Raw genomic sequence first — 12,949 nt, 5'->3', positions numbered from 1 at the left:
CACATTCTAAAACTATGTGCAAATTGTTCCTTCCATAAACTGTCACTTCCTTGGCCCTTTATTTATAATGACTGTTATACTCTCTCTCTTTCCGCCACAGTATAAAAAAGCCTAGCACACCTCATGATTGGACTAAGAAATTCCTGTCATTTAGTTGGAAATGATTTTCCCATTATCCCCAAAAACTCCTCACTGTGTCTAAGAACGCTTTTTTTCACAGGACAATACAGATCAGATTGACTTGAAAGGTCCTTTCACGCGACTACAGAATGCCTCTCATTCCACTAAAAGATACGCCAGTGCCTACAATAGCCTAGGACTAGACTATGAGTCCCAATGTAGAAAGACCACAAGTCCACAGATATGCCTGTTTATTTAAACATCTGTATTATCATCAGCGTGTGACTGTAAAGGCAGGACCTCGCGCTCTCTGTAACGCGCTCCATTGGCAACATCAGTTAAATGTCGTTGGTTCAATCCCTCGCGGATGTTGTTTTTATTCCCATTTGTAACTGGGAAATACTGTCGCTGCAATACATATGTCTTAATCAAGCTAGTGGTTATTGACGTAAATGGCAGTGTTATAATGTTTCATGTACTGCAAATGTCACCACATAATGCGATCTTAATTAGATTTGGTTGAAATACATTACAGTCACCCGATGAAAAAGTGTGCAAAGAGCATTAAAGAAACAAAAGGTTCATAACAGTAACAGGACATATCGAATTGTTTCAGTCCTCCACAGAGATTGCCAATGTATTAATGGAAATTCTAAAATATCTGCCCAACTGCCGTGACATTGCCTCACCGCAATGCCGTGACTCGGATTCGAACCGAGGTTGCTGCGGCCACAACGCAGAGTACTAACCACTATACGATCACGGCGAGCTACTTGGGCTGCTACAATGTAAAGTTCCACCTCTATCATAAGCTGTACTCCATCTGTGATGTCATGACTCATGTTTGAATTAAAGGTGGGTTGTGATGTTATCCATGAGAATAAGTGGACACCTGATCCCCAGTCACTTATTTAAGATCTCAATAATCAAGTCAGAATCCAAATGAAAGTCATCAAAGTGGAGCCAATTAGAAATAATATAGTTACACAAACCTGGCAATGGTGCGGAAGCCAGGGCCGATAATGGCCCGCCAGCCTGAGAGCAGGAAAGTGTGAGAGCAGTGATGGTCTTGTGAGAGTTTACAGCTGTTATTGACCCTGTCCCCTTCCATTGCAGAGTTTTCTCCCTATAAGAAGTGCAGAGGCTCCCTCCGGGGTGCTAATAGTACATTTATTTTTTTGCGCAGGAGAAGTGCTCTTCACCAATTGCACGTGCCAAATCACCCGAAGGCCACCACCATACAATTCAGGCATTCATGTTCATGCGTCCTCCATGTTATGTCCTTATAAAGGGATGCATGTTCATGATGACTCCATGTCACACCTGCATACAAGGATGCATGTTCATGCCGCCTCGTTCTCTTGGCTTCATACAGGGATTTTATCTCCTCCCTGTCTCACCCTCATGCAGGGATGCATGACCAATGCTCCTTCCCTTCTCGCCCACATACATGGATGCACGTTCATGTCTCCTCGTTCTCTCGGCTTCATACAGGGATTTTATCTCCTCCCTGTCTCACCCTCAGGAAGGGATGCATGACCAATGCTCCTTCCCGTCTCGCCCGCATACATGGATGCACGTTCACGCCTCCTCCTTCTCTCGGCTTCATACGGGGATCATATCTCCTCCCTGTCTCACCCTCATGCAGGGATGCATGACCAATGCTCCTTCCTGTCTCACCCGCACACATGGATGCACGTTCACGCCTCCTCCTTCTCTCGGCTTCATACGGGGATCATATCTCCTCCCTGTCTCACCCTCATGCAGGGATGCATGACCAATGCTCATTCCCTTCTCGCCTGCATACATGGATGCACGTTCACGCCTCCTCCTTCTCTCGGCTTCATACAGGGATCATATCTCCTCCCTGTCTCACCCTCATGCAGGGATGCATGACCAATGCTCCTTCCTGTCTCGCCCGCATACATGGATGCACGTTCACGCCTCCTCCTTCTCTCGGCTTCATACGGGGATCATATCTCCTCAATGTCTCACCCTCACTTCCAACATGTGTAACTTCTTGTTCTCTTTGACGTCTGGGGCATGGGTGGCTACTGCACAGCTCTAGATGTCGCCCACCTGCAAGGTGCTATGGAAAGCACTTTTCCACATTGGACGTGCTATATTAACCCCCTCTCCCCAAATACAATAAAAATAAAGAAATATATGTGCTTCCATAATGTCTACCTTCTAATGTTTCATATGTGTAAGCACATTGTCCTCCTCCTGACCACATTCTAAAACTATGTGCAAATTGTTCCTTCCATAAACTGTCACTTCCTTGGCCCTTTATTTATAATGACTGTTATACTCTCTCTCTTTCAGCCACAGTATAAAAAAGCCTAGCACACCTCATGATTGGACTAAGAAATTCCTGTCATTTAGTTGGAAATGATTTTCCCATTATCCCCAAAAACTCCTCACTGTGTCTAAGAACGCTTTTTTTCACAGGACAATACAGATCAGATTGACTTGAAAGGTCCTTTCACGCGACTACAGAATGCCTCTCATTCCACTAAAAGATACGCCAGTGCCTACAATAGCCTAGGACTAGACTATGAGTCCCAATGTAGAAAGACCACAAGTCCACAGATATGCCTGTTTATTTAAACATCTGTATTATCATCAGCGTGTGACTGTAAAGGCGGGACCTCGCGCTCTCTGTAACGCGCTCCATTGGCAACATCAGTTAAATGTCGTTGGTTCAATCCCTCGCGGATGTTGTTTTTATTCCCATTTGTAACTGGGAAATACTGTCGCTGCAATACATATGTCTTAATCAAGCTAGTGGTTATTGACGTAAATTGCAGTGTTACAATGTTTCATGTACTGCAAATGTCACCACATAATGCGCTCTTAATTAGATTTGGTTGAAATACATTACAGTCACCCGATGAAAAAGTGTGCAAAGAGCATTAAAGAAACAAAAGGTTCATAACAGTAACAGGACATATCGAATTGTTTCAGTCCTCCACAGAGATTGCCAATGTATTAATGGAAATTCTAAAATATCTGCCCAACTGCCGTGACATTGCCTCACCGCAATGCCGTGACTCGGATTCGAACCGAGGTTGCTGCGGCCACAACGCAGAGTACTAACCACTATACGATCACGGCGAGCTACTTGGGCTGCTACAATGTGACGTTCCACCTCTATCATAAGCTGTACTCCATCTGTGATGTCATGACTCATGTTTGAATTAAAGGTTGGTTGTGATGTTATCCATGAGAATAAGTGGACACCTGATGCCCAGTCACTTATTTAAGATCTCAATAATCAAGTCAGAATCCAAATGAAAGTCATCAAAGTGGAGCCAATTAGAAATAATATAGTTACACAAACCTGGCAATGGTGCGGCAGCCAGGGCCGATAATGGCCCGCCAGCCTGAGAGCAGGAAAGTGTGAGAGCAGTGATGGTCTTGTGAGAGTTTACTGCTGTTATTGACCCTGTCCCCTTCCATTGCAGAGTTTTCTCCCTATAAGAAGTGCAGAGGCTCCCTCCGGGGTGCTAATAGTACATTTATTTTTTTGCGCAGGAGAAGTGCTCTTCACCAATTGCACGTGCCAAATCACCCGAAGGTCACCACCATAAAATTCAGGCATTCATGTTCATGCGTCCTCCATGTTATGTCCTTATAAAGGGATGCATGTTCATGATGACTCCATGTCACACCTGCATAGAAGGATGCATGTTCATGCCGCCTCGTTCTCTTGGCTTCATACAGGGATTTTATCTCCTCCCTGTCTCACCCTCATGCAGGGATGCATGACCAATGCTACTTCCCTTCTCGCCCGCATACATGGATGCACGTTTATGTCTCCTCGTTCTCTCGGCTTCATACGGGGATTTTATCTCCTCACTGTCTCACCCTCAGGAAGGGATGCATGACCAATGCTCCTTCCCGTCTCGCCCGCATACATGGATGCACGTTCACGCCTCCTCCTTCTCTCGGCTTCATACGGGGATCATATCTCCTCCCTGTCTCACCCTCATGCAGGGATGCATGACCAATGCTCCTTCCTGTCTCGCCCGCATACATGGATACACGTTCACGCCTCCTCCTTCTCTCGGCTTCATACGGGGATCATATCTCCTCCCTGTCTCACCCTCATGCAGGGATGCATGACCAATGCTCCTTCCCTTCTCGCCTGCATACATGGATGCACGTTCACGCCTCCTCCTTCTCTCGGCTTCATACGGGGATCATATCTCCTCCCTGTCTCACCCTCATGCAGGGATGCATGACCAATGCTCCTTCCCTTCTCGCCTGCATACATGGATGCACGTTCACGCCTCCTCCTTCTCTCGGCTTCATACGGGGATCATATCTCCTCAATGTCTCACCCTCACTTCCAACATGTGTAACTTCTTGTTCTCTTTGACGTCTGGGCCATGGGTGGCTACTGCACAGCTCTAGATGTCGCCCACCTGCAAGGTGCTATGGAAAGCACTTTTCCACATTGGACGTGCTATATTAACCCCCTCTCCCCAAATACAATAAAAATAAAGAAATATATGTGCTTCCATAATGTCTACCTTCTAATGTTTCATATGTGTAAGCACATTGTCCTCCTCCTGAACACATTCTAAAACTATGTGCAAATTGTTCCTTCCATAAACTGTCCCTTCCTTGGCCCTTTATTGATAATGACTGTTATACTCTCTCTCTTTCCGCCACAGTATAAAAAAGCCTAGCACACCTCATGATTGGACTAAGAAATTCCTGTCATTTAGTTGGAAATGATTTTCCCATTATCCCCAAAAACTCCTCACTGTGTCTAAGAACGCTTTTTTTCACAGGACAATACAGATCAGATTGACTTGAAAGGTCCTTTCACGCGACTACAGAATGCCTCTCATTCCACTAAAAGATACGCCAGTGCCTACAATAGCCTAGGACTAGACTATGAGTCCCAATGTAGAAAGACCACAAGTCCACAGATATGCCTGTTTATTTAAACATCTGTATTATCATCAGCGTGTGTCTGTAAAGGCGGGACCTCGCGCTCTCTGTAACGCGCTCCGTTGGCAACATCAGTTAAATGTCGTTGGTTCAATCCCTCGCGGATGTTGTTTTTATTCCCATTTGTAACTGGGAAATACTGTCGCTGCAATACATATGTCTTAATCAAGTTAGTGGTTATTGACGTAAATGGCAGTGTTATAATGTTTCATGTACTGCAAATGTCACCACATAATGCGCTCTTAATTAGATTTGGTTGAAATACATTACAGTCACCCGATGAAAAAGTGTGCAAAGAGCATTAAAGAAACAAAAGGTTCATAACAGTAACAGGACATATCGAATTGTTTCAGTCCTCCACAGAGATTGCCAATGTATTAATGGAAATTCTAAAATATCTGCCTAACTGCCGTGACATTGCCTCACTGCAATGCCGTGACTCGGATTTGAACCGAGGTTGCTGCGGCCACAACGCAGAGTACTAACCACTATAAGATCACGGCGAGCTACTTGGGCTACTACAATGTGACGTTCCACCTTTATCATAAGCTGTACTCCATCTGTGATGTCATGACTCATGTTTGAATTAAAGGTTGGTTGTGATGTTATCCATGAGAATAAGTGGACACCTGATCCCCAGTCACTTATTTAAGATCTCAATAATCAAGTCAGAATCCAAATGAAAGTCATCAAAGTGGAGCCAATTAGAAATAATATAGTTACACAAACCTGGCAATGGTGCGGCAGCCAGGGCCGATAATGGCCCGCCAGCCTGAGAGCAGGAAAGTGTGAGAGCAGTGATGGTCTTGTGAGAGTTTACAGCTGTTATTGACCCTGTCCCCTTCCATTGCAGAGTTTTCTCCCTATAAGAAGTGCAGAGGCTGCCTCCGGGGTGCTAATAGTACATTTATTTTTTTGCGCAGGAGAAGTGCTCTTCACCAATTGCACGTGCCAAATCACCCGAAGGCCACCATCATAAAATTCAGGCATTCATGTTCATGCGTCCTCCATGTTATGTCCTTATAAAGGGATGCATGTTCATGATGACTCCATTTCACACCTGCATGCAAGGATGCATGTTCATGCCGCCTCGTTCTCTTGGCTTCATACAGGGATTTTATCTCCTCCCTGTCTCACCCTCATGCAGGGATGCATGACCAATGCTCCTTCCCTTCTCGCCCGCATACATGGATGCACGTTCATGTCTCCTCGTTCTCTCGGCTTCATACAGGGATTTTATCTCCTCCCTGTCTCACCCTCAGGAAGGGATGCATGACCAATGCTCCTTCCCGTCTCGCCCGCATACATGGATGCACGTTCATGCCGCCTCGTTCTCTTGGCTTCATACAGGGATTTTATCTCCTCCCTGTCTCACCCTCATGCAGGGATGCATGACCAATGCTCCTTCCCTTCTCGCCCGCATACAATGATGCACGTTCATGTCTTCTCGTTCTCTCGGCTTCATACGGGGATTTTATCTCCTCCCTGTCTCACCCTCAGGAAGGGATGCATGACCAATGCTCCTTCCCGTCTCGCCCGCATACATGGATGCACGTTCACGCCTCCTCCTTCTCTCGGCTTCATACGGGGATCATATCTCCTCCCTGTCTCACCCTCATGCAGGGATGCATGACCAATGCTCCTTCCTGTCTCGCCCGCATACATGGATGCACGTTCACGCCTCCTCCTTCTCTCGGCTTCATACGGGGATCATATCTCCTCCCTGTCTCACCCTCATGCAGGGATGCATGACCAATGCTCCTTCCCTTCTCGCCTGCATACATGGATGCACATTCACGCCTCCTCCTTCTCTCGGCTTCATACGGGGATCATATCTCCTCCCTGTCTCACCCTCATGCAGGGATGCATGACCAATGCTCCTTCCTGTCTCGCCCGCATACATGGATGCACGTTCACGCCTCCTCCTTCTCTCGGCTTCATACGGGGATCATATCTCCTCCCTGTCTCACCCTCATGCAGGGATGCATGACCAATGCTCCTTCCTGTCTCGCCTGCATACATGGATGCACGTTCACGCCTCCTCCTTCTCTCGGCTTCATACGGGGATCATATCTCCTCAATGTCTCACCCTCACTTCCAACATGTGTAACTTCTTGTTCTCTTTGACGTCTGGGCATGGGTGGCTACTGCACAGTTCTAGATGTCGCCCACCTGCAAGGTGCTATTGAAAGCACTTTTCCACATTGGACGTGCTATATTAACCCCCTCTCCCCAAATACAATAAAAATAAAGAAATATATGTGCTTCCATAATGTCTACCTTCTAATGTTTCATATGTGTAAGCACATTGTCCTCCTCCTGACCACATTCTAAAACTATGTGCAAATTGTTCCTTCCATAAACTGTCACTTCCTTGGCCCTTTATTTATAATGACTGTTATACTCTCTCTCTTTCCGCCACAGTATAAAAAAGCCTAGCACACCTCATGATTGGACTAAGAAATTCCTGTCATTTAGTTGGAAATGATTTTCCCATTATCCCCAAAAACTCCTCACTGTGTCTAAGAACGCTTTTTTTCACAGGACAATACAGATCAGATTGACTTGAAAGGTCCTTTCACGCGACTACAGAATGTCTCTCATTCCACTAAAAGATACGCCAGTGCCTACAATAGCCTAGGACTAGACTATGAGTCTCAATGTAGAAAGACCACAAGTCCACAGATATGCCTGTTTATTTAAACATCTGTATTATGATCAGCGTGTGACTGTAAAGGCGGGACCTCGCGCTCTCTGTAAAGCGCTCCATTGGCAACATCAGTTAAATGTCGTTTTTTCAATCCCTCGCGGATGTTGTTTTTATTCCCATTTGTAACTGGGAAATACTGTTGCTGCAATACATATGTCTTAATCAAGCTAGTGGTTATTGACGTAAATGGCAGTGTTATAATGTTTCATGTACTGCAAATGTCACCACATAATGCGCTCTTAATTAGATTTGGTTGAAATACATTACAGTCACCCGATGAAAAAGTGTGCAAAGAGCATTAAAGAAACAAAAGGTTCATAACAGTAACAGGACATATCGAATTGTTTCAGTCCTCCACAGAGATTGCCAATGTATTAATGGAAATTCTAAAATATCTGCCCAACTGCCGTGACATTGCCTCACCGCAATGCCGTGACTCGGATTCGAACCGAGGTTGCTGCGGCCACAACGCAGAGTACTAACCACTATACGATCACGGCGAGCTACTTGGGCTGCTACAATGTGACGTTCCACCTCTATCATAAGCTGTACTCCATCTGTGATGTCATGACTCATGTTTGAATTAAAGGTTGGTTGTGATGTTATCCATGAGAATAAGTGGACACCTGATCCCCAGTCACTTATTTAAGATCTCAATAATCAAGTCAGAATCCAAATGAAAGTCATCAAAGTGGAGCCAATTAGAAATAATATAGTTACACAAACCTGGCAATGGTGCGGCAGCCAGGGCCGATAATGGCCCGCCAGCCTGAGAGCAGGAAAGTGTGAGAGCAGTGATGGTCTTGTGAGAGTTTACAGCTGTTATTGACCCTGTCACCTTCCATTGCAGAGTTTTCTCCCTATAAGAAGTGCAGAGGCTCCCTCCGGGGTGCTAATAGTAAATTTATTTTTTTGCACAGGAGAAGTCCTCTTCGCCAATTGCACGTGCCAAATCACCCGAAGGCCACCACCATAAAATTCAGGCATTCATGTTCATGCGTCCTCCATGTTATGTCCTTATAAAGGGATGCATGTTCATGATGACTCCATGTCACACCTGCATACAAGGATGCATGTTCATGCCGCCTCGTTCTCTTGGCTTCATACAGGGATTTTATCTCCTCCCTGTCTCACCCTCATGCAGGGATGCATGACCAATGCTCCTTCCTGTCTCGCCCGCATACATGGATGCACGTTCACGCCTCCTCCTTCTCTCGGCTTCATACGGGTATCATATCTCCTCCCTGTCTCACCCTCATGCAGGGATGCATGACCAATGCTCCTTCCCTTCTCGCCTGCATACATGGATGCACGTTCACGCCTCCTCCTTCTCTCGGCTTCATACGGGGATCATATCTCCTCCCTGTCTCACCCTCATGCAGGGATGCATGACCAATGCTCCTTCCTGTCTCGCCCGCATACATGGATGCACGTTCACGCCTCCTCCTTCTCTCGGCTTCATACGGGGATCATATCTCCTCCCTGTCTCACCCTCATGCAGGGATGCATGACCAATGCTCCTTCCTGTCTCGCCCGCATACATGGATGCACGTTCACGCCTCCTCCTTCTCTCGGCTTCATACGGGGATCATATCTCCTCCCTGTCTCACCCTCATGCAGGGATGCATGACCAATGCTCCTTCCCTTCTCGCCTGCATACATGGATGCACGTTCACGCCTCCTCCTTCTCTCGGCTTCATACAGGGATCATATCTCCTCCCTGTCTCACCCTCATGCAGGGATGCATGACCAATGCTCCTTCCTGTCTCGCCCGCATACATGGATGCACGTTCACGCCTCCTCCTTCTCTCGGCTTCATACGGGGATCATATCTCCTCCCTGTCTCACCCTCATGCAGGGATGCATGACCAATGCTCCTTCCCTTCTCGCCTGCATACATGGATGCACGTTCACGCCTCCTCCTTTTCTCGGCTTCATACTGGGATCATATCTCCTCAATGTCTCACCCTCACTTCCAACATGTGTAACTTCTTGTTCTCTTTGACGTCTGGGGCATGGGTGGCTACTGCACAGCTCTAGATGTCGCCCACCTGCAAGGTGCTATGGAAAGCACTTTTCCACATTGGACGTGCTATATTAACCCCCTCTCCCCAAATACAATAAAAATAAAGAAATATATGTGCTTCCATAATGTCTACCTTCTAATGTTTCATATGTGTAAGCACATTGTCCTCCTCCTGACCACATTCTAAAACTATGTGCAAATTGTTCCTTCCATAAACTGTCACTTCCTTGGCCCTTTATTTATAATGACTGTTATACTCTCTCTCTTTCCGCCACAGTATAAAAAAGCCTAGCACACCTCATGATTGGACTAAGAAATTCCTGTCATTTAGTTGGAAATGATTTTCCCATTATCCCCAAAAACTCCTCACTGTGTCTAAGAACGCTTTTTTTCACAGGACAATACAGATCAGATTGACTTGAAAGGTCCTTTCATGCGACTACAGAATGCCTCTCATTCCACTAAAAGATACGCCAGTGCCTACAATAGCCTAGGACTAGACTATGAGTCCCAATGTAGAAAGACCACAAGTCCACAGATATGCCTGTTTATTTAAACATCTGTACTATCATCAGCGTGTGACTGTAAAGGCGGGACCTCACGCTCTCTGTAACGCGCTCCATTGGCAACATCAGTTAAATGTCGTTGGTTCAATCCCTCGCGGATGTTGTTTTTATTCCCATTTGTAACTGGGAAATACTGTCGCTGCAATACATATGTCTTAATCAAGCTAGTGGTTATTGACGTAAATGGCAGTGTTATAATGTTTCATGTACTGCAAATGTCACCACATAATGCGCTCTTAATTAGATTTGGTTGAAATACATTACAGTCACCCGATGAAAAAGTGTGCAAAGAGCATTAAAGAACAAAAGGTTCATAACAGTAACAGGACATATCGAATTGTTTCAGTCCTCCACAGAGATTGCCAATGTATTAATGGAAATTCTAAAATATCTGCCCAACTGCCGTGACATTGCCTCACCGCAATGCCGTGACTCGGATTCGAACCGAGGTTGCTGCGGCCACAACGCAGAGTACTAACCACTATACGATCACAGCGAGCTACTTGGGCTGCTACAATGTGACGTTCCACCTCTATCATAAGCTGTACTCCATCTGTGATGTCATGACTCATGTTTGAATTAAAGGTTGGTTGTGATGTTATCCATGAGAATAAGTGGACACCTGATCCCCAGTCACTTATTTAAGATCTCAATAATCAAGTCAGAATCCAAATGAAAGTCATCAAAGTGGAGCCAATTAGAAATAATATAGTTACACAAACCTGGCAATGGTGCGGCAGCCAGGGCCGATAATGGCCCGCCAGCCTGAGAGCAGGAAAGTGTGAGAGCAGTGATGGTCTTGTGAGAGTTTACAGCTGTTATTGACCCTGTCCCCTTCCATTGCAGAGTTTTCTCCCTATAAGAAGTGCAGAGGCTCCCTCCGGGGTGCTAATAGTACATTTATTTTTTTGCGCAGGAGAAATGCTCTTCACCAATTGCACGTGCCAAATCACCCGAAGGCCACCACCATAAAATTCAGGCATTCATGTTCATGCGTCCTCCATGTTATGTCCTTATAAAGGGATGCATGTTCATGATGACTCCATGTCACACCTGCATACAAGGATGCATGTTCATGCCGCCTCGTTCTCTTGGCTTCATACAGGTATTTTATCTCCTCCCTGTCTCACCCTCATGCAGGGATGCATGACCAATGCTCCTTCCCTTCTCGCCCGCATACATGGATGCACGTTCATGTCTCCTCGTTCTCTCGGCTTCATACAGGGATTTTATCTCCTCCCTGTCTCACCCTCAGGAAGGGATGCATGACCAATGCTCCTTCCCGTCTCGCCCGCATACATGGATGCACGTTCACGCCTCCTCCTTCTCTCAGCTTCATACGAGGATCATATCTCCTCCCTGTCTCACCCTCATGCAGGGATGCATGACCAATGCTCCTTCCTGTCTCGCCCGCATACATGGATGCACGTTCACGCCTCCTCCTTCTCTCGGCTTCATACGGGGATCATATCTCCTCCCTGTCTCACCCTCATGCAGGGATGCATGACCAATGCTCCTTCCCTTCTCGCCTGCATACATGGATGCACGTTCACGCCTCCTCCTTCTCTCGGCTTCATACGGGGATCATATCTCCTCCCTGTCTCACCCTCATGCAGGGATGCATGACCAATGCTCCTTCCTGTCTCGCCCGCATACATGGATGCACGTTCACGCCTCCTCCTTCTCTCGGCTTCATACGAGGATCATATCTCCTCCCTGTCTCACCCTCATGCAGGGATGCATGACCAATGCTCCTTCCTGTCTCGCCCGCATACATGGATGCACGTTCACGCCTCCTCCTTCTCTCGGCTTCATACGGGGATCATACATCCTCCCTGTCTCACCCTCATGCAGGGATGCATGACCAATGCTCCTTCCTGTCTCGCCCGCATACATGGATGCACGTTCACGCCTCCTCCTTCTCTCGGCTTCATACGGGGATCATATCTCCTCCCTGTCTCACCCATATGCAGGGATGCATGACCAATGCTCCTTCCCTTCTCGCCTGCATACATGGATGCACGTTCACGCCTCCTCCTTCTCTCGGCTTCATACGGGGATCATATCTCCTCCCTGTCTCACCCTCATGCAGGGATGCATGACCAATGCTCCTTCCTGTCTCGCCCGCATACATGGATGCACGTTCACGCCTCCTCCTTCTCTCGGCTTCATACGGGGATCATATCTCCTCCCTGTCTCACCCTCATGCAGGGATGCATGACCAATGCTCCTTCCCTTCTCGCCTGCATACATGGCTGCACGTTCACGCCTCCTCCTTCTCTCGGCTTCATACGGGGATCATATCTCCTCAATGTCTCACCCTCACTTCCAACATGTGTAACTTCTTGTTCTCTTTGACGTCTGGGGCATGGGTGGCTACTGCACAGCTCTAGATGTCGCCCACCTGCAAGGTGCTATTGAAAGCACTTTTCCACATTGGACGAGCTATATTAACCCCCTCTCCCCAAATACAATAAAAATAAAGAAATATATGTGCTTCCATAATGTCTACCTTCTAATGTTTCATATGTGTAAGCACATTGTCCTCCTCCTGACCACATT

General features: G+C 46.7%; 4 non-coding genes across 4 annotated transcripts; all 4 read right to left on the bottom strand.

Moving 5' to 3' along the window:
* Nucleotides 1-814: 814 nt before the first annotated feature.
* On the bottom strand, nucleotides 815-886 carry TRNAH-GUG (transfer RNA histidin (anticodon GUG)). The gene has a single exon. It is a non-coding gene; the product is annotated as a tRNA-His (tRNA).
* Nucleotides 887-3,165: 2,279 nt separating this feature from the next.
* On the bottom strand, nucleotides 3,166-3,237 carry TRNAH-GUG (transfer RNA histidin (anticodon GUG)). Its single transcript has one exon. It is a non-coding gene; the product is annotated as a tRNA-His (tRNA).
* Nucleotides 3,238-8,223: 4,986 nt separating this feature from the next.
* On the bottom strand, nucleotides 8,224-8,295 carry TRNAH-GUG (transfer RNA histidin (anticodon GUG)). Its single transcript has one exon. It is a non-coding gene; the product is annotated as a tRNA-His (tRNA).
* A 2,516-nt stretch (nucleotides 8,296-10,811) lies between these two features.
* On the bottom strand, nucleotides 10,812-10,883 carry TRNAH-GUG (transfer RNA histidin (anticodon GUG)). Its single transcript has one exon. It is a non-coding gene; the product is annotated as a tRNA-His (tRNA).
* Nucleotides 10,884-12,949: the final 2,066 nt, after the last annotated feature.

This window comes from Ambystoma mexicanum (assembly GCF_040938575.1).
Source record: "Ambystoma mexicanum isolate Mex_15411 chromosome 12 unlocalized genomic scaffold, UKY_AmexF1_1 Mex_chr12_unloc.1, whole genome shotgun sequence".
Classification (NCBI taxonomy): domain Eukaryota; kingdom Metazoa; phylum Chordata; class Amphibia; order Caudata; family Ambystomatidae; genus Ambystoma; species Ambystoma mexicanum.
Note: the sequence above shows the minus strand (reverse complement) of the source record. Positions and strands in the feature narration are given on the sequence as shown.